Consider the following 23648-nt stretch of genomic DNA (forward strand, 5'->3'; position numbering starts at 1 on the left):
AGTATCTGTAAGATAGAAGTTTGGTAAGATAGGACATATAATGTGATACGAAGACATGCAAAACTGACTATAATCAAATCTAAACTGTAAAGTTCTCAGGGGTGGCTTCTAAAAGGGTATTCACTGAAGTTCCATGAGTTGGGAAGTCTCACTGTAAGAAGTTATGTGATGGATAACAGGTTATTGATATATGAGAGAGAGTACAATGTTTTAAAAAATGCCACAATGCCATCTGACAATTCAAGTGGTCTGAGACTCTGTGTTAACTCTTGTCACTATTTACCTTTTTGAGCTGTCAGAGTTCCAAGACAATGAGATATAATGGAAAGGACGTGGAAATTGGAACTGGCAGGCCTGTCCATCATAAGCTGTTCAGTCTCTCTGAATCTTAGGCACAGGACTAGAGTGTGTAAGAGCCTTTCAGTTGTATAATTCTGTGATTTTGTGAATATGATGTACATGAAAGCACTGCCAAAATATGCTGGCAAAAAAATCATAGAATTCTAAAGGAGTGTTTTATCACGGTATGGTGAATGGGTAAATTTTAAAATGTGCTTTATTTGTGAGTTTATTCTCAACAAGTTTCTAGTAATGATTAGATATTTCTCCTGATACTTTGTCTGTCCTTTGTTAAAAGAAAACCATAGGGCTTCCCTGGTGGCGCAGTGGTTGAGAATCTGCCTGCCAATGCAAGGGACACGGGTTCAAGCCCTGGTCTGGGAAGATCCCACATGCTGCGGAGCAACTAGGCCTGTGAGCCACAACTACTGAGCCTGCGCGTCTGGAGCTTGTGCTCCGCAACAAGAGAGGCCGCGATAGTGAGAGGCCCACGCACCGCGATGAAGAGTGGCCCCCACTTGCCACAATTAGAGAAAGCCCTCGCACAGAAACGAAGACCCAACACAGCCATAAATAAATAAATAAAACTAAGTTAAATTAAATTAAAAAATTTAAAAAAAAAAAAAAGAAAAAGAAAACCATATATGTGTTGCTACATAGCTAAAAAAAAAAAAAAAAAGTGGTGAATGGATAATTGGGGCAGTCTGAGTCTTAACCCCATTCTGGGAGTTGAGTTGCCTGCCAGGGCCCTAAATCTCTGACATCAGAGAGAGTAATGTCTTCGTCCGTGTGACCATAATAAGTCCCGTGTCAGAGTCTTAGGGAACGTGAACAAACACAGAGATACTGTCCATTTCATTTTTCTGTGTAGAGATCCCCATCCAGTTAGTTGGGCCTCGTCTGGCTTGCTCTTACTAGGATAGAGAGAGCTTTCAGGCTGGAGGGCTCAAGCGTCTCAAGAGGACCGCTGCAGCCCACAGGATGGAAGTGGGTGGAGGGGAAGATGGCTGTGTCCAGAGCAAACTCTGCCTCCGCCTTAGCAGGTTAGGACAACAGATGCTTATTAGCAACAACAGGAAGAACTGGCAGACACCTTGGGGATGAAGTACAATAACTTCCACATGCTTTACATCATTCCAAGAACATCACTTTTAAAAACACTGTTGAGGTTTTGCTTTTGTTTTTTTTTTGGTTTAGAATTTGTTTTTAGTTTTTATTATAGTTGCTTTACAATGTTGTGTTAGTTTCTACTGTACAGCAAAGTGAATCAGCTCTACGTATACACATATCCCCTCTTTTTTGGATTTCCTTCCCATTTAGGTCACCACAGAGCATTGAGTAGAGTTCCCTGTGCTGTACAATAGGTTCTCATTAGTTATCTATTGTATACATGGTATCAATAGTGTATATGTGTCAGTCCCAGTCTCCCAATTCATCCCCCCCGCTTCCCCCTTGGTATCATGCATTTGTTCTCTACATCTGTGTCTCTATTTCTGCTTTGTAAATAAGATCATCTATACCAATTTTAACACTGTTGAGTTTTTAAAGAACTCTTTTTGGATCTACTTTAAGATAATTTTTAATCAATGTATTATAGCTTAATGGATAAGAGTTCAACTCTGATTTGGAATCAGACTCCCTGGCCTCAAAATGCACTTTACCATTTACTTTGACAAATTATTTAACCTTCTTGTGTGTCAGTTTCCTTATTGGTAAAATGCTGATAAAAAGTGTATGTACCTTATAGGATGGCAGAGAGGATGAAAGGAGTACTTAGCAAGTGCTTTTCAGTAGAATGACCAATATTTATTAGTTATTATTATTGTTATTTTTATGTAAAACAGGTTTCTGTAACTAAAACCTCAGGCAGCTGATAAATGTGTTTATTAAATCCGAACTCCACTAGCATTTCATTTTCTTTTATTTCTTTTATAGTCAAGGTTCAGATGTACTATTCCAGAAATCTTTCAAGCTTCTAATTGCTCTCAGGGCCATCCACCATTGTGCCTGTCATTCAATTTCTTTTGGTAATTCCCCATTTTCTCTCTCTTACTAGCTTTAAACAAAGTTGTAAAATGTGTGAAACCAGTAGACACTAACCCTAACCCCATTATCTCATACTCTGAATTATTAGTTTTAAGTGTTTTTCCTTGCCTATCTTGTTCTCTATTAAGCATCCCACCCAGGGAGAGATAAATTGGGAGACTGGGATTGACATATGCAGACTGCTATATATAAAATAGATAATAAGAACCTACTGTATAGCACAGGGAACTCTACTCAATACTCTGTAGATGACCTATATGGGAAAAGAATCTAAAAAAGAGTGGATATATGTATATGCATAACTGATTCACTTTGCTGTACAGCAGAAAGTAACACAACATTGTAAATCAACTATACGCCAATAAAAATTAATTTAAAAAAAACAAAAGGTTGAGAGTTACCAAAAAAAAAAAAAAAAAAGCATCCCACCCAAGAGCCTTCTAATGATATGGTATGGACCTTTCATTTTATTCTCTCAGTTATTATAAAAATTTAGATGGTAAGTATCTCTTGGAAATATGGAACTATAGGACATGCTCGCCTCCTCCGCTGCCACCCGCTGCTGCTGGCGTCCACGCTGCACACAGCATGGCTGTCAAAGCACACAGGCTAAGTGCTGAGGAGAAGGACCAGCTGCTGCCAGACCTGCGGGCCGTGGGGTGGAACGAGCCAGAAGGCCAGGATGTCACCTTCTAGCAGTTCCATTTCAAAGACTTCAGTAGGGCCTTTGGCTTCATGATGAGAGTGGCCCTGCAGGCTGAGAAACTGGACCACCATCCTGAATGGTTTAACATTTACAACAAGGCCCACATCACCCTGAGCACTCATGAGTGTGTGGGCCTTTCAGAACTGGACATAAATCTGGCCAGCTTCATCGAGCAAGTAACAGTGTCCATGACATAGACCCTGCCCTTCCTCTCTGAGTTCTTCAGGGGAAAGGGGGGACTGAACTGGGGATCCAGAGAGGTAACTGGGGAGCCCCGAGATGTTGCTGCAGTCAAAACTGACAAGTCGATCCTGTTGCCTCCATTTAGAGGCAAGTCTCTGCCATCGAAAAAGGCCAGCATCACTGCCAACACCAGAACTTAGACCACTTTTCCCCCCACCACTCTCTTCCTCCTTGGGGCTCTTTCACATGTACACTGATTTGAATAAGTTCTTCTCTTGCTTTACAACTTTCCAGCGACAGCAACGATTTCTTTCCAGGCAGTGTCTTGCTCCCTTCCTGATTCATTTCCCAAGAAGCTGTGATGGAAACTGTGTCTAAGATAAGGTCTGATCTTAGAAACCAGAACCCTAAAGTCATCCTCATCCTATGTGACAGACATGCATGTGCTATTATGCCTCAAATAAAGCCACTGTTTCACTTGGGAAAAAAAAGAAATATGGAAGTATAAAGTTCAAAATTTCCACTCCTTTACTCTGCTCCCATGTCTGCCTGTGCCTCAGTTCTCTCCATCTCCTGGAGATGACCAATAAAAGATGATCAATAAAATAGATGATCAATTAAAGCCCCCCAAGAATTGAGACTGTCTTTCAAAGTCCCACAAATATTTTCTAGCTAGTGCTGTTATAAGATAAACTTCAGATTCTGTGGTTTTGCACATTTCTCTTCTTAATGCACAACCTGTCTTCTGCTCCCATTCTTGCAAACAGTTCTTAGAAAGCAGTGAGTAGAAAGCTCTCACTGGTGTTAACAAGTGAGAAATGTCAACTTTCTAGTGTTACCTCTCCTAGTAGATACAACATTAGCCTAAAATGATTCATGATGATCTCAACATGATGGTGGGCAGAGGAAATGACCAGTATGGATGCTGGCAGCTTCTCAGGACCATATCAATAATTATATGCAGGCACTACTTATTCTATCAATGATGTCTCTAAGCAAATTATCTCTGAAGATAAAACATGTTCCTTGTTTAGGTCAATTCTGCCTGAGATGATATTTTACAAAAGCTTTACAAAACACCCTGTTAAGACAAGCTAGTTTTACCTGCAATAGTTTTTCACTGTAACCAGCTTTTATGGGTGACATTGGTAACATATACTATGTGTTGATAAATGCAACGAATCACTTTTTATCATTTTAAAATCACTTCCACTTTTACAAAAGCTCCTCTAAAGCCATAGTACCTGGAATTTTATTTCTCTTTCACCTAGAACATCTTTCTAACAGTTAAAAAATTACCTGGAAGGGGCAAAAAAAAAAAAAATGGAATGAGAAATATCACTCCTCTGTTCTTCAGAAAGAAGAAATAAGCATTTCTAGAGTGTCTATCACTCTCCAGGAAGTGTGTTTGGCACTAGAGATATATATGCATTTCAATCAGAGATTTTCCTTGTTGTCAAGTATTTTATAATTTTTAAGAGAAACTTAGAAAAATAAAAAAGGATACAATCATATGTTAAAGGTACATATAATAAAAAAAAAACACATATAATCATGTAAGAATGCAAGTGTGCTCAAGATACTATAAGAGTTCAAATGAGGGACATTTATATCAGACTGTAGATACCAGAGAAGTTTTTCAGAGCAGGTGACTTTCACTGAGCATGTGTGTGTGTGTGTGTTTGTGTGTGTGTGTAAACTTACCTAGACACAAAAAGTGGGATCTCATTCCAGGAGCAGGAAAACAGAACATAAGCATTGTCCATGAGAAAATAATTAGGCCCAATGGTTCCAGTATCCCATTAGATGCTCTAACATGGGTTGGAAGATAAAGATGGCAGAACAGAGACCAAAGACTCCTTAGGTGTCCGTGAAGCCATGGGTTGACCATAAAACAGTGTAAGATGAATGAGTCGTGTCATGGACCCTTCTTACTGTCATTGCTGCTCACTGATTCCACTTCTGCCTGTGCCTCACTTCTCTCCATCTCCAGGAGCCTGACAGTCTCCACTACTCTACGCAAATGCCATCCCTGCTAAAATGTCCCCCTTTAGCACCAACAGTGACATTTTGGAATTATCTCAAGCTATGAAAAGAACCAGAATCAACTTACAGGTAACGTAAATCCCCCCAATTATTATCATGTCGCTTCCATTCTCTGCTATGTACATTCTTTATAAATACAACGTCCTTTCCTGTCGTGTTGGAAATGTGAGCCCACTGTGACTAAGGTCATATTTAATACAGACCCAACATTTTGTTGGCACTCCCTAAATGTTAAATAGTAATGAGAGGAGATGAAGTAGTACAAGAACAAGAAAGTGATTAAAATAGATCCCAATCGATTCCAGCTGCATTAGAAACATAAGGGGGAAAAGTGAACACTTATTATCAAATTATAAAACCGAAAATATGTCTAGGAAAGTGTGGGCTATTTAAAATCATTAGATAGTTTTGAACTGAAATCCCTTAAAACTATACAACAAAAAAGTATTTTCCAGATGTCCTTTATACGGATATGGAGAACGTAAAATATACTTCCCTTACAATTTGGATTTTTAAACATTTATTTATGATCATATTAAAATGTGAAGTTTTACTCATTGTTTTAGATATTTAGTCAGGTGAATATCTGACTAATGAATAACACATGGTACAGAAAATATATATATACATTTTAATTTTAGCTTTTCTGAAGCCCATTGTTCATTTCAGGCTGCCTTGCTGAGAGTCCTTGCACTAAACGCCTCTGGCTGCATTCCATTCAAGACAAAGGCATATTTTAGGGATGTACCTCTCACAAAGAGGTATTGATGGACCAGGAATCAGAGTTTGGACAAATGAACATTTCATTATAACACAGCCTAATTGTTAAAGCTCTTCTTATTGAAAAGAATAAAAATTTCATTAGTCATCACAGTAGCTCAGCATGAACTCCTCCTCTTTTTCCCCACAATGCACAGTAAGAATGGCCGTTTTAAGCCTATCATTGAACATTTTGGAAATGTTGGTTCTTCCTTCCTTTTGCTCTAAATACACTAAGAAGTATTTTAGTAACAATTATGAAAAAAAATTGGTAATAATTTTAAGCTAAACTTTATACGTGGAATTGTGAAAAAAAAATCTCAGTGATCACAGGCAAAAGTAATTTAAGAGCTGCCTGGAAGGCCTGCTTTTTTCATTTTAGGGCCCTGGGATCATTTTTATGGGATAATAAGGATTCATAGGACCACCCTAAAGCTCAAATAAAATAAAGACATAAGTACTTTAGAAACTAAAAAGGTTTTATAGAGCTAAGGGAATAAAATTTGCATTGGTAATTCTTATCTCTATACAGCTTTTAATTTTAGTATCTTTTCAGCTTCTCCAGGAAAGATATGTATTGATCACTGCCCTAAGTGTAAAAACTGAAACAGGGAAGGACCAAGATACAGTGAAGATCACTAATCTGGCACTCAGAATTCCTGTTATTAATTAGATGATAATGTTGAGTATGTCACGTAAACAGCTGACAGCTTAGTGTGTCCTAGTGGTGAAAATGCGGTGGGTAGACTAGATGAAGAACACAAATGCATAGCAACCAATAGCCCTCACACCTGAGTGTGCATTGCTAATTGATCATAGAAGTGGTTCTGGCTAAGACAATGCGGTCTCAGAATCTTTGTTGACAGTACGCCAATCAAAGCTGGCTCTCCAGGAACTAGACAGTCTCTAAGAGTTTCCTTTTCCAGGCCTAGGAACCTATAGTTGTCACCTGTGAATGTAGATCAATCGCATTATCCATTCTCACCTTTATTGCTCCTCCTCCCTCATCTCATACCTCTCTCTCTCACTCAACCTGCTCCAGTCACACTGGAGGTGTGTCTTTGTCTCACAAACTTTGCAATGACTACATCCTCTGCCTAGAATACTCTACTCTCACGTGTCCACGTGTTCACTCTGTTATCTTCCCTAAGTCTTCACTAATCTCAGCCTTTCAATGGTGTTCACAGGAGTTGGTAAACTATAACCCATGGGCTGAATCTGGCCCCCTGTCTGTGTTTGTATGGCCCACAAAGTAAGAATGGCATTTACATTTTCAGTTGAAAAATACATTAAGTCAGAAGAAGAATTATATTCTGTGGCACATGGAAATTACATGAAATTCAAATTTCAGTGTTCATAAATAAAGTTTTATTGAGACACAGGCTGCTTTTGTGCTAAAATGGTCGAGTTGAATGGTTATGGCAGAAACCACATGGTCCACAAAGTGTAAAATATTTACTATCTGGTCATTTACAGAATAAGTTTGCCTACCCCTAGGATACACTTAACATTTTGTTAATTACTGGAAGTACTCACCTGCAATCCTGATGCCCTCTCTTTCCCTCTCAATTTTTAAAAATAACATTTATCACATTGTACCATACACTGTCCTTGTATATTATGTATATTGTCTCTCCCTAAGAGCACAAATTCCATGAAGTCAGAGGATTTTGTCCACTTTATTATCTGATATATTCCCAGTGCCCTGAACAGTATCTGGTACATAGTAAATATTCAATAAATATAATTCTGGAATGAATTAATTATATGGAAGATACCTGCATTACGTAGAAATATATTAGATGGAGTAGTCACAGGAGACTTCAGGGGAAGATGATATTTTAGTGTTAAAGGGTACAAAAGACTTAAGGAACATTTTTCTTAGAAAGGGGTACTGAATGAAAGAACATGTGTGTAGGGTAGCCTAGATGTAATGCAGAGCCCAGGAGGTAGAGAGGAGGTGGAAAGTAGGCTGAGCCCAGGTTGTGGAAGACTTGGAATGTCTGATTAAGATGCTTGAGTATAATCTTATAAAAAATAGATATTTCAGAAAGATCTGTCTGATAATGATATGATATATACAGTATGAGTTGGAGCGGGTAAAATATATGTGAGAATTGTAATAGCTTGGGTTCAGGCTTCTAAGATTGGACAGTGGCAGATGAAGTGAAAGAGAAAGGACACAGGGAAGAAGGAAGGAGTAACCAATGGTACCTTCACTATTGTGACCTTTGGTGAAAAAATGTTTTTGTTAAAAGTTGAAAGGCAGCAGAAAGAGAAAGCATTAAAAAATAAAAACCAGTCTGCTTCAGTTCTTTGTAGTTTATTGAATAAATACTCATACAGTTCCCAGTTTAAGACTTCTGTAGATTTTATGCCTCAGAGAAGGCATATATGATGATAAACCTGACAATATAAATGAAACCAATTAGATTTTAGTAGAGTTAGATTAGTTGAACTACTTCAGAATGAAGTCAGAATGGGTTTCACTCAGGTAGATTTTACTTGTGCCATTTGTGTTAAACAGAGATAATAAATCCAAATATACATGATAGTGCCTAAAATTTTTTTGTAAAAGTAGTAGCATGACATAATTCTAAGTGAAAGATAAGAAAATATCACATACAATTTGATTCCGTTTATGTAAAATTTTATATATACTTAAGATGGAATTTTAGGCTGTATTCTCTTCTCCATATTTTCTGTATTATTTGAGCTTTTTTTTTCTGCAATGACTATATTATTTTTTTTTACAATCACAAAAGAGCTATTTTTATATTAAACTATTAAAAATGACAGGTTGGCTGTATAGCAAAAATCTCCATAGATTTGTTTAGGTATTAAGAACAGATTCATGCTACAAACTATTTATTTGCTATGAAAAGAATCAGGAAGTATTTAGCAAAGTTTGAGATAATAATTAATGTTCAAATAAGCTGACTGTCAAGTACATTTGAAATGTTTTTAGTCTAGTAAGAACAGGCAATTGACTGATTAAACTAAGATTATGAATTTTGGAAACTAGACCTCGGTCCAACGGCAAAGAATCACTTGTCGCTTGAGTCATCTTTAAAATGGATTATGGTAATCTTTCCTTAAAGGGTTATTTAAAAGAATTAATATAAAGGATATAAAACACCTGTCCAGTGAGTAGCTGTTCGAAAAATGATAGCTATTATTATTAAGAATTGGGTAAGTACTAAATAAAATAAATCAGAATTTGAGAGTCAAGCTACATTTACTTAATCCTTTACTTAATTTGTTCCACTTAATGCCATGAAGTACTGTGCTAAGTACAGGTGAATACATGTATGATCAAGGGCCTGCCCTGTCTTTAAGGCATAAACAATACGTTTAATAAGGTGTTACAGATGCTATGACTCAAGTTCCTATACGACAGGGAATTTAAATCAGGCCACCTCCCCAGTGAAAGTTCAGCATATAAAACTATGTGCTTTGGTGTGCCCTGATGCTTTTCACTAAAAATATATGTAAAAGCACTTCTATTTGGAAGCTGTTCTTTTATTCATCCATTCATTGAACAGTTATATATTGAGCATCTTCCATTTTCAAACATTCTTCTTGGAGCTGGCCCTATACCAACAAAGACAAGATTTCTTCTCCCACAGAAGTTTCAATCTAATGAAGGCAGAAAAATAAACTAGGAAAAAAATAGAGAAGATAAATTCAGTCAATACTATAAAGAAAATCAAACACGGTGGTATGATGGACCAGGCTAATTTAGCTTTGATAGTTGAGTAAGGCTTTTCTGAGCGAGGAGTATCTGACCTGAAACCTGAATGATGAAGCTCCCGTCATGTAGAGAGAGAAAATTTGACAGGAGGGAATTCCAGACTCAGGAAATAGCTAGTACAAATCACCTAAGGCGGGACCAAACTTAACCAGTTCAATAAACAGAACTGTTTGAAACTATGGTTGAAGAAACAGGGGAAAGAGAAGGAAGCTGTGAAGTCAGAGAAGTGTTCTCAACTATAAGCTTGAATATGAACTCCCCTATGTAGCAGAAAGTTACAAAGAATCCTGACGTTTCAAAATGCAAGGATTTGATTCAATATTCTAGAACGCTTGAGGTCATCTACTCTACCTAATCGTGTAATTCATTTACTTATTCGATCAACAAGTATTTGGGGACTTCCCTGGTGGTGCAGTGGTTAAGAATCCGCCTGCGCAAAGGGAATGCTTCTGTCTCCAGTCTCCTGATGGCTTTTGGAAGAGGCCATATGCTGACCCTCAAAAGTTTCGCAAGAAATGCAACACGTTAGTGTCCAGCTGATGCGTTTTGTTTATAACTTGTCAGATACAGGGATTTTCCCCAATTCGAGCTCCAGGGCAATCAAGACTGCGGAATCCGTAACCGACACCAAGGGAGACATAAATAAAAAGTACAGGTGTGAGAGCAGCAATCACATCCGCATGCGCAACGTGACAATCGGGCTCCGTGACGCCACCCTCCAGGCCTACCTCTCCAACAACAGCTTCTGCAGGGAGGAGACGACCTGTGAGCGAGCCTGGCCCTCCCCGCCCACCCCGGCCGCGCCGCCCCAGTCCTCGCCCACCCCGGCGCCCAAGAGACCCTCAGGGTCCAAGTACAACGTGAGCGTCACCAGCGGGACCTGCCTGCTGGCCAGCATGGGGCTGCAGCTGAACGAGGGACAACACAACGGTGACCAGAGAGTTCAACCCCAACAAGACCACCTTTGCGGGGAGCTGCACAGCCCAGATGGAGACCCCGGAGCTCCGCGGCAGGAACCTGCTCCCGGCGCTCCAGTTTACGATGAACGCAATTGCAGCCGGGTTTTTCCTGCAAGGAGTCCAGCTGACGCTGACTCCGCCCGATGCCGGAGACCCCGCCTTCAAGGCCGCCCACGGCCCGCTGAGGGCGCTGCAGGCAGCCGCCGGGAGCTCCTACGAGGGCAACGCTGGGGAGCGCGTGCGGGTTCCCGAGACCTATTCAGGGTGTGGGTCGGCGTTCCGCGTGGACGGGGACAAGTTTGGGCCTGTGGAGGGGGGTCAGCTGGGTGAGAACAGCATGCTGAGCCCCATCGCCGTGGGCGGCGCTCTGGCAGGGCTGGTCCTCAGCGTCCTCATCGCCTACCTTATTGGCCGGAAAAGGAGCCACGCCGGCTGCCAGACCATCTAGCCGGCCGCCCGCACCCGCCGCGGACCAGCAGCAGCTGCGCGGCCTCGGGCCGGTTCCCTGGGCTTAGATTGCTGTTGAGGGAGGCACCCTTTCTTGCAAACATCTGCTTTATCCAATGTGAAGTTCATCCGGCCACAGTCACTATTGACAAAAGAGCAACTATGGAAATGACGGTGTTAGTTTTGCTAACTGGGTTAAATATTTTGCTAACTGGTTAAACATTAATATTTACCAAAGTAGGACTGGAAGGGGGGTAGGGGGTAAGAGAGCTTTTCTAAATGGGCACTGGCTCCACTATCATTTGGCTTTTCAAGATTCTGGTGTTTGATCGCTTCACTCTTTACTCAGGTGTAAGCCTTGCAAAGGGAGCGTCTCTGGTCTTAATGCTTTGATGAAGGCTGGTAGCTGTGAGCCTGACGCGCTGAAGAAATCAGTAGGAACGAGAATCGTAGAGCAGTAGTACGAAGAAGCAGACCTGGGAGGCTTAAATTAAGCTTTAGAAACCAGGGCGGGCCCGGCTCCTCGAGCATCGGTACTCCAGGACGCCAGGTCCTCGGGCTTTCCACGCTCTGCCACTCGAGAGCTTGCACTTTTTAAAACAGAAAAATAAGCGTTATTTTTATTTACTTTTTTTAAAAGTAATTTTCCTTCTTCTGTTGGAAGTTTGGGGTCATCCTTTGTCTGCACTGTGTACAATAATCGTTTCACTCAGATTCATCACTTGCAGCTGGGTGGCCTGTGTGCTGAGGAACATCCCCTCCTGGGACGCGTTGCCCTAAAGATGCTGATAAAAAAGTCTTTCTGTTAAAAAAAAAAAGAAAAAGAAATCCACTTGCCAATGCAAGGGACACGGGTTCGAGCCCTGGTCGGGGAAGATCCCACGTGCCGCGGAGCAACTAAGCCTGTGCGCCACAACTACTGAGCCTGTGTTCTAGAGACCGCAAGCCACAACTACTGAGCCTGCGTGCCACAGCTACTGAAGCCCTTGTGCCTAGAACCCATGCTCCGCAGCAAGAGAAGCCACCGCAATCAGGAGAAGCCCGCGCACCGCAAGGAAGAGTAGCCCCCGCTCGCGGCAACTAGAGAAAGCCCGCAGGCAGCAACGAAGACCCAATGCAGCCAAAAATAAATAAATAAATAAATAATTTTTTTAAAAAAAACAAATATTTGTAAACACCTACCAAATACAAAGCCTTCAAGAAATTTAACCCATAGGAAAGCTTAGGTGTATACACTTTGTGTCAGAAGTTAAGGTCTCATACAGACAGGGAGAGATCACTTCTTGCTGGACAAATCTGAGATTTCATGGTTGAGTTGGCATTTGAGCTAGGGTAGGTGGGTAGGGTTTAAACATAAAATACGATGATGCTGAGGGACACAAGAAGGCCTTCTAGGAAACAACATGAGTAAAAGCACAGAGATAAGTTGTTTAGGTAATAATAGCATGCTGTTTGAAATTCCTCTTATAAAACATCTTTGAGTTTTAAAATTCAACAGATCATTGTGAAACCTAAACTTGACCTTTTCACATTTCTGTCTCCCACTTTCCTTTGCAAGAAATTACGTGTGTGTGTCAATCAGAATTCTGTGAGCTACATCACAGGTCTTCTACATGCATTGAGCAGTAGGGTGAGATAAAATGGATAGGCCTTTCCTCCTAACTTTACAATATAGCCATGCTGGGTCTTCTGCTAAACAGTGAAGTGCAGAAGGAAAGGCCCAAAGTGTGAGGGTCATCAACTACAGAATTCCACAAGGTCTGGCGATCGCCAAGGCTACGAGTCACTGGGCAGCCCAGTGCCCACCAGGCCTGGTAAACCAAGAAGTGATGTTAAGGAAGTGGAAACTGGCTGATTTGTATGAATTTGTTTAATCTGTTCTCAACCAATAACATGATTTACATCAGATGATGTGCTTATGACACACCTGGATTCAGAAAGGCAGTCATTAGGTTATGAACTCATTGTTTCCTTTTCAGAAAAATTGACCTCACCCATTAGCCCTTTAATAAATTAGTCTTCCTAAAGCTTACCACTATCTCCATAACGCCTCCTCAACTGTTCACAAATGTTATTTCACAAGTACCGATGCTTCTTCTCAAATATGTCAGGTTTGCAGGGGTTTTGTTGCCACATTTCAGGTTGATTAATGTAAGAACATATAAATAAGGGCTTAAACTGTTGATGCCTCATGGACAGGTAGGGCTGAAGATCGCTGCCAGTGGATAAAATAGTTGGCGATAGAACAAGATTATATTTATAATAAAGACACAGGTCTTAGGTCCTAAGTAATAACTCCTTTACATCTATCCATTTATACAACTTGCAATCTTCTACCCTCTTGCAATTGTCAGGCACCTGACATATATCAAACAATTAATACAAATAGGGTTGATGTTTGGGCAAATTGGACAAGAGAAAGATTTTAAGATTTAATTCTAGGGGTCAGTGGTAAAAGGCAGAGTTTTCATGAACATGAGTTCCCTAGAATTTCTTCAACTCTGTCAGTGGCAGCAGTACTTCCATGTATTGATTCAGGAGATGTTTATTGAGGGCTTACTCTGTAACAGTCACTGTGCTAGAAGGTAAAGATCCAATGTGACAAAAGAGAGAGTCCCTGCATCACGGAATTACAGAAAAGGAAACTAAAAGGACAATACAACTGATGAGGAAACTTCAGAGGACGGAGAAGTAGCAAACCTGGGCTTTGAGCCTCAGGGCTGTCTTCTTGGAAGAAGTACCATATAGGCTGAGGCATAGATGAGCAGGTGTTAGTGGGTTGATGGACAAGAGGGTCGCAGAGGTATGAAGACATAGCTCTTTCAGGAAAGCTACGGCTGGAATGTCAGGATTGGGGTCCCTGGATAACGTCACGTAATATAAATTACGTTACTCTCTAATACTCTCTCAATGTGCCCTCTACTTTTTCTACATAATACTTAACACGATGTGCAATTCTATATTTATATAATTTTTAAAAATGTCTATCATTCCTCTGCTTGTTTTGTTACCCCACTTTTGGGCACATAGTAGGCACTCAATATTTGTTGAATCAACAAATGGCTGAGAGGTGAGGGAGGGAATAGCAGAAAAGATGCTAGAGGGACAGCCAGGAGACAAATTAAGCAGGGCTTTCTTGACCATATTAAGGAGTCCTGAACCTTCATTCTAAGAGTAGTAGGAGATAAAGAGCTTTGAGCTACTCTTTGCATTTCAGAAAGATCACTTTGACTGCAATGTAAAAAAACAGATTGGAAAAGAGCAGGACTCAGTCTGTTAGTTGCCTGAGCCAGCTGAAATTATATCACTGGGAGTGGCCTTAAAAGAGAGTTAGGATGAGAAATTGAAAAGGTTTGGTGATTGGTTAGATAAGGAAGGGGAGAACAATGGAGTTCTCCAAAATAACTCATAGGTTTCTGCATGGGGCAGCTAAGTGAATCATGAAGTAAAGCAATGTTTTGTTTTTGTTTTCAGTGATGGAGAAATGAGATTCAGTTGTGAGCATATGAAGTTTAAAATGCCTGTAACGTCATCTAAGAGATGTTCAGGAGGGAGTTGGATGGATATCTGTCTCTGAAGCTCATGAGAGAAATTTTGGCTGGGGTTAGAGATTTGTGAGCCATCAGAAGATAAAAACATGAAAGTTGTCCTTTGCTGATGCAGCTGAAAGGATTCTTGCAAGTCCTGCTTCCATAGACACTCTCTTAAAGGTCCTCTTCTAGGCTAACTCCAGCCAATCCACGCACAGAGAAATAAATCACAGAAGAAGATTTATAACTTTGGGAAAAATCACATGGTCTTTTTCAGACACTGTAAAGGCCATTATGATGGCAGAGCCAACAAAGTGACAGCTGGACTCTATAGGTCTCTACGTACCAGTTCAAAGTTCATCCTTTCATCTCCTTGCTAAGTAGTGATTCTGTGTCACTAGTTTTCTTTGAGCTTCTTTGAGTAAGAGACACATACATCAGGAAATCTGTCAGGGCATTGTTATCCTACAATGCCACGCTGAATTAATCATGTCGTTCTATTTACACATGCAGTTCCCTTTGACCAGAAATTGAAATTGCTTTTCTCATTTGCTACTTCTCAACATGGACCTCTCATTTCATAACTGCCGTGACCTGTGTAGCAAGACTCTATGTGCCTTGGTTGTGTTTTGTTTGATTTGTTTTGTTATACCAACAATGTTTAAAAGAGCAGTTGAACTTGTAGGTGTTATACTTAGGTACAATACAAGTACCTTAGCATGAAGTTCTTTCATCCTACCTATCTCTGGCATTTATTTTAAATGCACACCTTCTGCAGGTATTTGGTTTGTGACCCTTACCCTAAAGTGTTAAGATCAACAACGAAAGCACATACATAGTGCAAAAGTAGGCTAGCAAAGGAAAAGATGAGCTAACGTGTGATGGGCATGGGAAGGAGGAATAGTTTATCAAAACCTCCCTATAGAGATTTTACAGAGCAAAAATGAATTTGCCATTTTTCCAGGTAGACCTGGCAGAGGAAAGTACACAATAAAAGGCATAACATGAATGAATGAAGCATTTTCAAGGATGTATAGGTAGTAAGGTGTTAATCGTATAAAATGTTTGCAGGCAATAAAGAAGCACCCTGAATGCCATGGTAAGGGTTTTGGGATTACCTTAGACAGAAGGGAGTGAGGAAAGTATTTGATGCCACAGAAAAAAATGATCATTCCCTTTAAAAAGAGCTCCTTGGCAGCATTATAGATCATGAATTTGAAGGAAGTAAAGCCAGAAGAACTATTATGTCATTTTCCATGGCATTCATGTCGACACAAATTCGGAATCTACGCTACTAGTGAAACCTTGATCTCTGAAATCATTTACTATAACTGCCTGCTCTTTAAGTCTCCCAGTAAACACACCCTCATTACTTTTTAGGACTAATAGCCCCTTAATTTTTCTTCCTTGTCCAAGCCTATTCTCCCTTCTTGGCTTCACTCCTATCCCTGTTCAGCCTGCAATGTAGGGATCAACGTCTTTGTACTCTCACCAACACTTCCAATTCCTTTCGCCCCTCGACTTGAGCCCAACCTTTATCTTCCAATCCTCTTACTCACTCTTAGTTAACTTCCTCTCTCTGTGGTTTCTAGTTTCCCACAGCTGGAAGTTAGAAAAATCTCTCTAGAGGCCTGTTAAAAATTTTAGAACCTCAACCCAGGCCCAGAGAAACAATCTCCAACAAAAACTGGCTTTTAAAATAATATTCTAGTTGATTCTTTTAATCTGGTAAGTTTAAAAAACAATGCATAGATAGGTCCATAATTCCCCAATAGCAACTCCTCTGAATTTATTCCAGAGCCTTAAAGCTGCAGCTCAGCTCTCCTCCCTAATTTGCCTAAATTTAACGCCAAAAGAATGAAACAACTTCATTATTCTTTATTCTCTTGCAAGGATTCTTTACCCTTCCTGTCTCTCTTTTCTCACAGCCTAACCCATCTGTTATAAACTGAATGTTTGTGTCCCTCTCCCCACGTCCCATCCCCCAATCCATATGTTGAAGCCCTAACTACCAATGTGACTGTATTTGGAGATAGGACCTTTATAAATGTAATTAAGGTTAAATGAGGTCATAAGGCTGAGGCCCTGATCTGATAAAACTAATGTTTTCCTAAGAAGAGACATCAGAGAGGGACCTCTGAATCTCTGAGAGGCTCCCCTCACCCCGACCCCGGCTTCTGTCTCTTTCCAACGAAAGGCCAAGTGAGCACACAGCAAGATGGCAGCTGCCTACAAGCCTGAAAAAGAGCTCTTACCAGAACCTGACCATACTGGCACCCTGATCTCAGCCTTCCAGCCTCCAGAACTGTGAGAAAGTAAATTTCTGTTGTTTAAGTCCTCCAGTCTGTGCTACTCTGTTATGGCAACTTGAGCAGTCTCATAGACCATCCTTTTCTTATTCATGACCCAGGCCCCTCTTATCTCCTCTGAGACAAGCATCTATTGAATTCCTACTAAGTGCACAGCAAGATAAATTTGGTTCTGGTCCTCATGAAGCTGAGCCTGGGTGGAGAGGATCAGATATTACAAGGTTAACTCTTCCTTTTAGTACTTCTCTTTCTCTCTCTCTCTTTCCTATATTTAATCTCTCTCCTTCCATCTGTCTCCCTTCTCCTCTTTCTCTCTCTCTCTCACTCCTCCATGCACACCTCCCTCTTTTTTGGTAGTACTCCCTTCTCCTTGATCCCTGGGCCTTCTCTCTCTCTCCCTTTGAACTCATTCTCAAAAAAAAAAAAAAAAAGAAAAAAGAAAAAAAATCTCTCCCTCTTTTTAACCTCTCAAGTTACTTGTCAGTTCCCTTCTTTCTACGATATCCAGAATACTCAAAAGAAATAGTGATCCTATCTTAATATAATCATGTATTTATATTGTAATTTTGCAAATATTTTCAGTAAAATAAACATTTGAGCTGCACACACACACAAAAAGAATAGTCTTCAAAATACATTCACCTTCCTCACTGGCTCTGTCATAAAGAAAGGGCTTATACTCTATTGTTTTTGTCTTGTTTTTTTTTTTTTAATTAATTAATTTATTTATTTATTTATTTTTGGCTGTGTTGGGTCTTCGTTTCTGTGCGAGGGCTTTCTCCAGTTGCGGCGAGCAGGGGCCACTCTTCATCGCGGTGCGCGGGCCTCTCACTGTCGCGGCCTCTCTTGTTGCGGAGCACAAGCTCCAGACGCGCAGGCTCAGTAGTTGTGGCTCACGGGCCCAGTTGCTCCGCGGCATGTGGGATCTTCCCAGACCAGGGCTCGAACCCGTGTCCCCTGCATTGGCAGGCAGACTCTCAACCACTGCGCCACCAGGGAAGCCCCTTGTCTTGTTTTATAACTTATTGAAATGTTGACCTCTCCCCACTTGGGTTCATTTCCCTCATTCTGATCACTACTCTCCACTACCTACCACATAAAGTCTCAAGTCGGACTCCAATTGGCACCTTCCACCATTTCTATCTCAAACCAAGGAATTCACTGTCATCTTTCATACTATCTGCTTTCCTTTGACCTGACATGCTTTTGCCACCTCTGTTTCCACATGAAAAAGAAACTCTTGCTGACCTATAAGACCAAGCTGACAAATCACCCTTTTGGAGAAGCCTTACTTGGCCCTTCCATGGCTTATCTCCTCTTGGGTTCCCAAAACAATGGAAATAATTGTAATGACATGTTTATAGGTTTAGTAGACAGGCAGTCCCCTGGTTTTTATATTCCTAGTTCCAGGTACTTATTTAATATTCACTAAATATCTAATGAATGAATAAATGAAAACAAGCTACCTTTTCAGTTCTATCTTGTACCATATAATCCTGTGCCCCATTCAAATCAAACTAGCAGTAACATTTGTTTCTTAATACTTTTCCAAATGCTCCTTATTCATCCCGGAACATACTGACCACCTCCCCCGCCCTGAGACTTGCTTGCCTAACTCCAAAGGCAGCACCTTCTTTACCCATTAAATGAAATTTCAAATGAATATTTTTGCTGTGACAGATAATGCTGTTTTACTGAACCTAAATCACCAGTGCTGGATTTAAAGGTAGAAATGGTAGAAAGATGTAAATTCAGAATTAAAATGTTTCTACATTTCAACTTCAACACTACTGTTGAATAACAACATTGTTTTTGAACAATTAGTATAACACCAAACACTATTATAACTGTTTTTCATGTGTCACTAATTTCATCTTCAAAAAAAACTCTATGAAGTAGAAATTATTATCATTTTACAGATCAGGAAATTAAGAGACAGATGGTCAGTAACTTGTCTAGTAAAATGATCTAGGCTCTAGAAAACTAAGATTTGGATCCAGGCATCCTAATTCTAGAGCCTGAGCTTTTGACCAGGAAGATTTATTCCATCACCATTTGCTCAGTCTGTATAATCAAATTTCATACATATCAAACTGCCCTCAAGCAGTATAAAATGTTAATTTAATGAGATGTCATCTGATAACTGTAAGACAGGACTGTCTTATTCACTTAAAGATCAGTATTATGGTGAATATGAAATCCATTGAAATATAGTATCTTATCTGATGATTGCTGGAACAGAGAACATAAAAATTATTTTTTGCCATATTACTTACAGGTGAAGTAATTCTGCAAGATGTTTAAAGAGCATGATGGAGAAAAAAGTATAGATGTTTTCCTGAAATGAGTTGTTTTGCACAAAGAAGTGGCTACAAACCAACAAATTACCAATTACAATAAAAATAGAGTCTGACTGCCATGGAGTCTATCCTACCATGTGTTCTGTAATGACTCAATTATCCTCCCACTTTTCTTTACTTGAACTACAGTAAGTCCCCTACATACAAACCTTCAAGGTGCAAACTTTCAAAGATGCGAACGTGAGTTCACATGTCCAGTCACGTAAGTTAGTTCACGTGTCTGGCATACATTGTCACGTTCGTGCATCCTCTACAAGTGGTTGTACTTTTGTGTACTTTACTGTACAGTACTGCATAGAGTACAGTAGTACAGTATCTTTATTTCGAGCCCAGGATGTCCGGAAGCAAGCATAAAAGCAACAATGATGTATTTGGTACTGCTAAGAAGTGCCAAGCAACAACAACGGAAACAAAAGTGAAGATAATTGATAGGGTAGAACGAGGTGAAAAAGAGATAGATGTCACTCGTTCTTATAACATGAATCATTCAACCATTGGCATAGTTCTAAAGAACAAGGACAAGATCATGGAACATGTGAACTCTGCTGTGCCAATGATGTCGACAATAAAACTGAAGAAGCATGGAAAAGTGATGAAGGAGATGGAGAAAATTCTCAGTGTGTGGATGCAAGATAAGCATCAGCGTCAAGTTCCGCTCAACTTAATGCTGATTCAAGCGAAAGGTAAAAGCCTTTATGAAGACTTGAAGTAGAAACACGGTGAAGAATCAGAGGGTGCATCTTTTAATGCCAGCCATGGCTGGTTTCATCAGATCAAGGCTAGAGCCAATCTTCACAACGTAAAAGTAAGTGGTGAGGCAGTGAGTGCAAATAAGGTAGCTGCCCGGGAATTTCCTGAAATGCATTGAGAAATTATTGATGCAGGTGCATATTTACCCTAGCAGGGTTTTAATGTGGATGAGATGGATTGTACTGGAAGAGGATGCCAGACTGAAGTTATATCAGTAAGGAGGAAAAGTTGATGCCAGGCTATAAAGCAACAAATGATAGGCTAACTCTGTTGTTTTGTGGCAATGCTTCCAGCGATATGAAGCTGAAGCCTCTCTTAGTTTATCATCAAGAGAACCCAAGAGCCCTTAAAAACATAACCAAGGGCTCTCTTCCTGTTGTGTGGAAGAGTAACCCCCAAAGCCTGGGTTACACAGGCCATTTTCCAGGACTGGTTTTTCCACCACTTTATCCCTGAGGTAGAGAAATACTGCTTAGAGAAGGATGTCCCATTCAACATTCTTTTGCTGCTTGAGAATGCTCTGGGCCACCCTCCATTCATGGACAACTTTCATCCCAACGTCAAAGTACTGCATCTGCCACTGAATACTAATGTCGCTCATCCAACCTATGGACCAGGGAGTTATAGTGATTTTCAAGAAATATTATTTATGTCACCCTTTTCATCAGGCAGTAAAGGTGAGTGACGCATCTGGAACAACCTTGTGACAATTTTGGAAGCACTATAACATCTACAAGGCCATAAAAAACATTGACTTTGCTTGACGTGAAGTTACGGCCATCACCATGAATAGGGTTTGGAAGAACTTTTGCCCGCAGTTTGTTCACGATTTTCATGGATTTGAGAAGGTGGATGAGGAGTCCAAAGAGGTCTTCAGCAACGTAGTGACCCTCAGCGAGAAGCTGAAGCTAGATCTACAAGAGGATGACTTCATTGAACTCCTTGCTGTGCAACACGAGGAGCTGACGAATGAAGACCTGATGGAATTGGAGGCCCAGAGAAAGGACGAAGAGAGACAAGAGGAAGAAGAAATAACTGAAGAAGTGAAGAGATTCATGACGCAGGAAATGACAAGGGGATTTTCTTTATTTGAGGAGACACTGTTAGTTTTGAGGCACAGGACCTGAAGGTAGAACCGTACACGAAGCTTGCAGCAGCCGTTCAGGATGCAATCCAGTGCTACCTTGTCATCTATGATGAGAAAAAAGAGCTACTACCCAGACATCACTGGATCATTTTTTCAAGAGGGTGGATAGAAATGAATCCAGCAAGGAACCAGAACCTGTGCCATCAATGTCAGGTGTGAGTGAAATTGCAGCTTGCCCTCCGTCTCCTACTGCTGACAATCCTTCAGCTCTACCATCTCCCACCTCCTCTCCCTCCTCCAGTCAGGAACTCTTCTTGCCTGTTCACTCAGTGCCAGCCCCTGTATGCCAGCTGTTGTACTGTACTACTGTATTTTTCAAGGTACTGTACTGTAAGATTAAACATGTTTTCTTTATTTCTTGTGTTTGTTTTTTATGTATTATTTGTGTGAAAAATATTATAAACCTATTACAGTACAGTACTATATAGTCAATTATGTTAGTTGGGTACCTAGACTAACTTTGTTGTACTTATGAACAAATTGGACTTATGAACGTGCTCGTGGAACAGAACTCATTTGTATGTAGGGGACTTACTGTACTGCAAAACTTTCCTTCCTATAGCATTCTGTGCTGTTATTTGGGCTTCATTTGATGATGAACACAACAGAAACGTGGGCACTAGGATAAAAGGTTGTCTTCCAAAAGCTACAGAATGCACTCAAATTAATTTTAATTTCTCATAGAGAATTCTAGGATGCCAAAGAATACATACCAGTTGGAGAAATTCTGGCCTAAATGAAAAACAGGCCATTTCCAGGAACACATACCCTGTTCATGAGATCTTAACATCACAGAGGCTACAGTAGAAGTAAGATGAGCAGAAATAAGGAAACAAGGGTCAAAAGAAAGTGAAATCTCCTTAAAGACTAGAACACAGCTTAATAAATTGCTCATGTATTTATCTTCCTGACTCAGGCCTTGCTCTTACCCCTAAAAGACTCAAGGGAATAAAAAAAAAAAAAAAAAAAGACTCAAGGGAATGGAAAGATAGAAAACCTATTGAAAGGGCACAACACAAAGGCTTTTAAAGCCTTCTGAATCACAGCCAAAGCTCCATCCTCCTAGCAGACTAGTGTTTGTTTTTTTACTCCTCAGAGGTGAAGGAGAAGGAGTGTTAGATCCCCCCTAAATTACTAGAGTTTAGAGTGCTGGTCTAAAGGTGAGTGAGTTAGGAAACAGACAATGTGGGGGGCGGTTAAGAGTCCTGGACTTCAATTCAGGAGGCATGGAAACCAGGCATTAACTCCTGGTGTTGACTGGAGGCAAATTATTTCATTTCTTTGTTCATCATTTTCCTTTTCTTTCAAACATGGCAGTTGGACTAGACCAGAGGTCTCTGTTGTCTAGTTCAGATTTGAGGTCTTATGATTCTGTGAGATAGTTGCAGAACATGATGGAGGAAATCACAGTCAGGATTTCACGGGATGTCCCTGGTGGTGCAGTGGTTAAGAATCCGCCTGCCAATGCAGGGGACACGGGTTCGAGCCCTGGTCCAGGAAGATCCCACATGCTGCAGAGCAACTAAGCCTGTGCACCACAACTACTGAGCCTGCGCTCTAGAGCCCGCGAGCCACAACTACTGAAGCCCGTGTGCCTAGAGCCCATGCTCCGCAAAAAGAGAAGCCACCACAATGAGAAGCCCGCGCACCACAACGAAGGGTAGCCCCGGCTCGCCACAACTAGAGATAGCCCGCGCGCAGCAACGAAGACCCAACACAACCAAAAATAAATAAATAAAATAAAATAAATAAATTTATTAAAAAAGAAAAAGATTCATGGACTCAAGCCACAGTGCTACCCTGATGTCTGAGTTGTAGAATATCATTGAGGTATTTTAATAAGTAACCTTCTGCCCTCTTGGGTACAGTTTAAGACATAACCTCTGTTCTGCTGTACTCAGTGGGACATACATTGTGCTCCAGTTTAAGTTTTTGGAAGGTGGGTGGAATCTTTTCTTCTTGGGAACAGGTTGTTCCACTTTGACTTTTAAAGGGCTTTGTGGAAATGAATGTTAAGTTTAAATCAGGAAAGGCAATTTTAACACCACACCCTAAAAAAAAAAATCATCTTTCAGGGAAGTAATATTTCATCACGTTAGTCAAAAAGCAAATCTTATTAAGATAATAACTTGTCATCTGTGTGTTTAGTCCTTATTTCACAATATAAGGGTAAAAATGCTACAGTGTGTGTGTGTGTGTGTGTGTGTGTGTGTGTGTGTGTATTTAATGCAGTTGTCAGTGACAACTAAAAGTAGGCATTTTGACCCAGGAAATGTCAGAATCATCAATCCCAAATAAGAGAAACTTTATATT

The 23648-nt window shown here is 40.4% G+C and overlaps 2 pseudogenes across 2 annotated transcripts; both read left to right on the forward strand.

Moving 5' to 3' along the window:
• Positions 1-636: 636 nt before the first annotated feature.
• LOC309627605 (pterin-4-alpha-carbinolamine dehydratase pseudogene) lies at positions 637-6390 on the forward strand (annotated as a pseudogene). Its single transcript has one exon. The product of its transcript is annotated as a pterin-4-alpha-carbinolamine dehydratase pseudogene (transcript).
• Positions 6391-6421: 31 nt separating this feature from the next.
• On the forward strand, positions 6422-22284 carry LOC309627576 (lysosome-associated membrane glycoprotein 1 pseudogene; annotated as a pseudogene). The gene has a single exon. The product of its transcript is annotated as a lysosome-associated membrane glycoprotein 1 pseudogene (transcript).
• The last annotated feature ends 1364 nt before the right edge of the window (positions 22285-23648 follow it).

Source organism: Balaenoptera borealis (assembly GCF_965194805.1).
Source record: "Balaenoptera borealis genome assembly, chromosome: 4".
Taxonomy (NCBI): domain Eukaryota; kingdom Metazoa; phylum Chordata; class Mammalia; order Artiodactyla; family Balaenopteridae; genus Balaenoptera; species Balaenoptera borealis.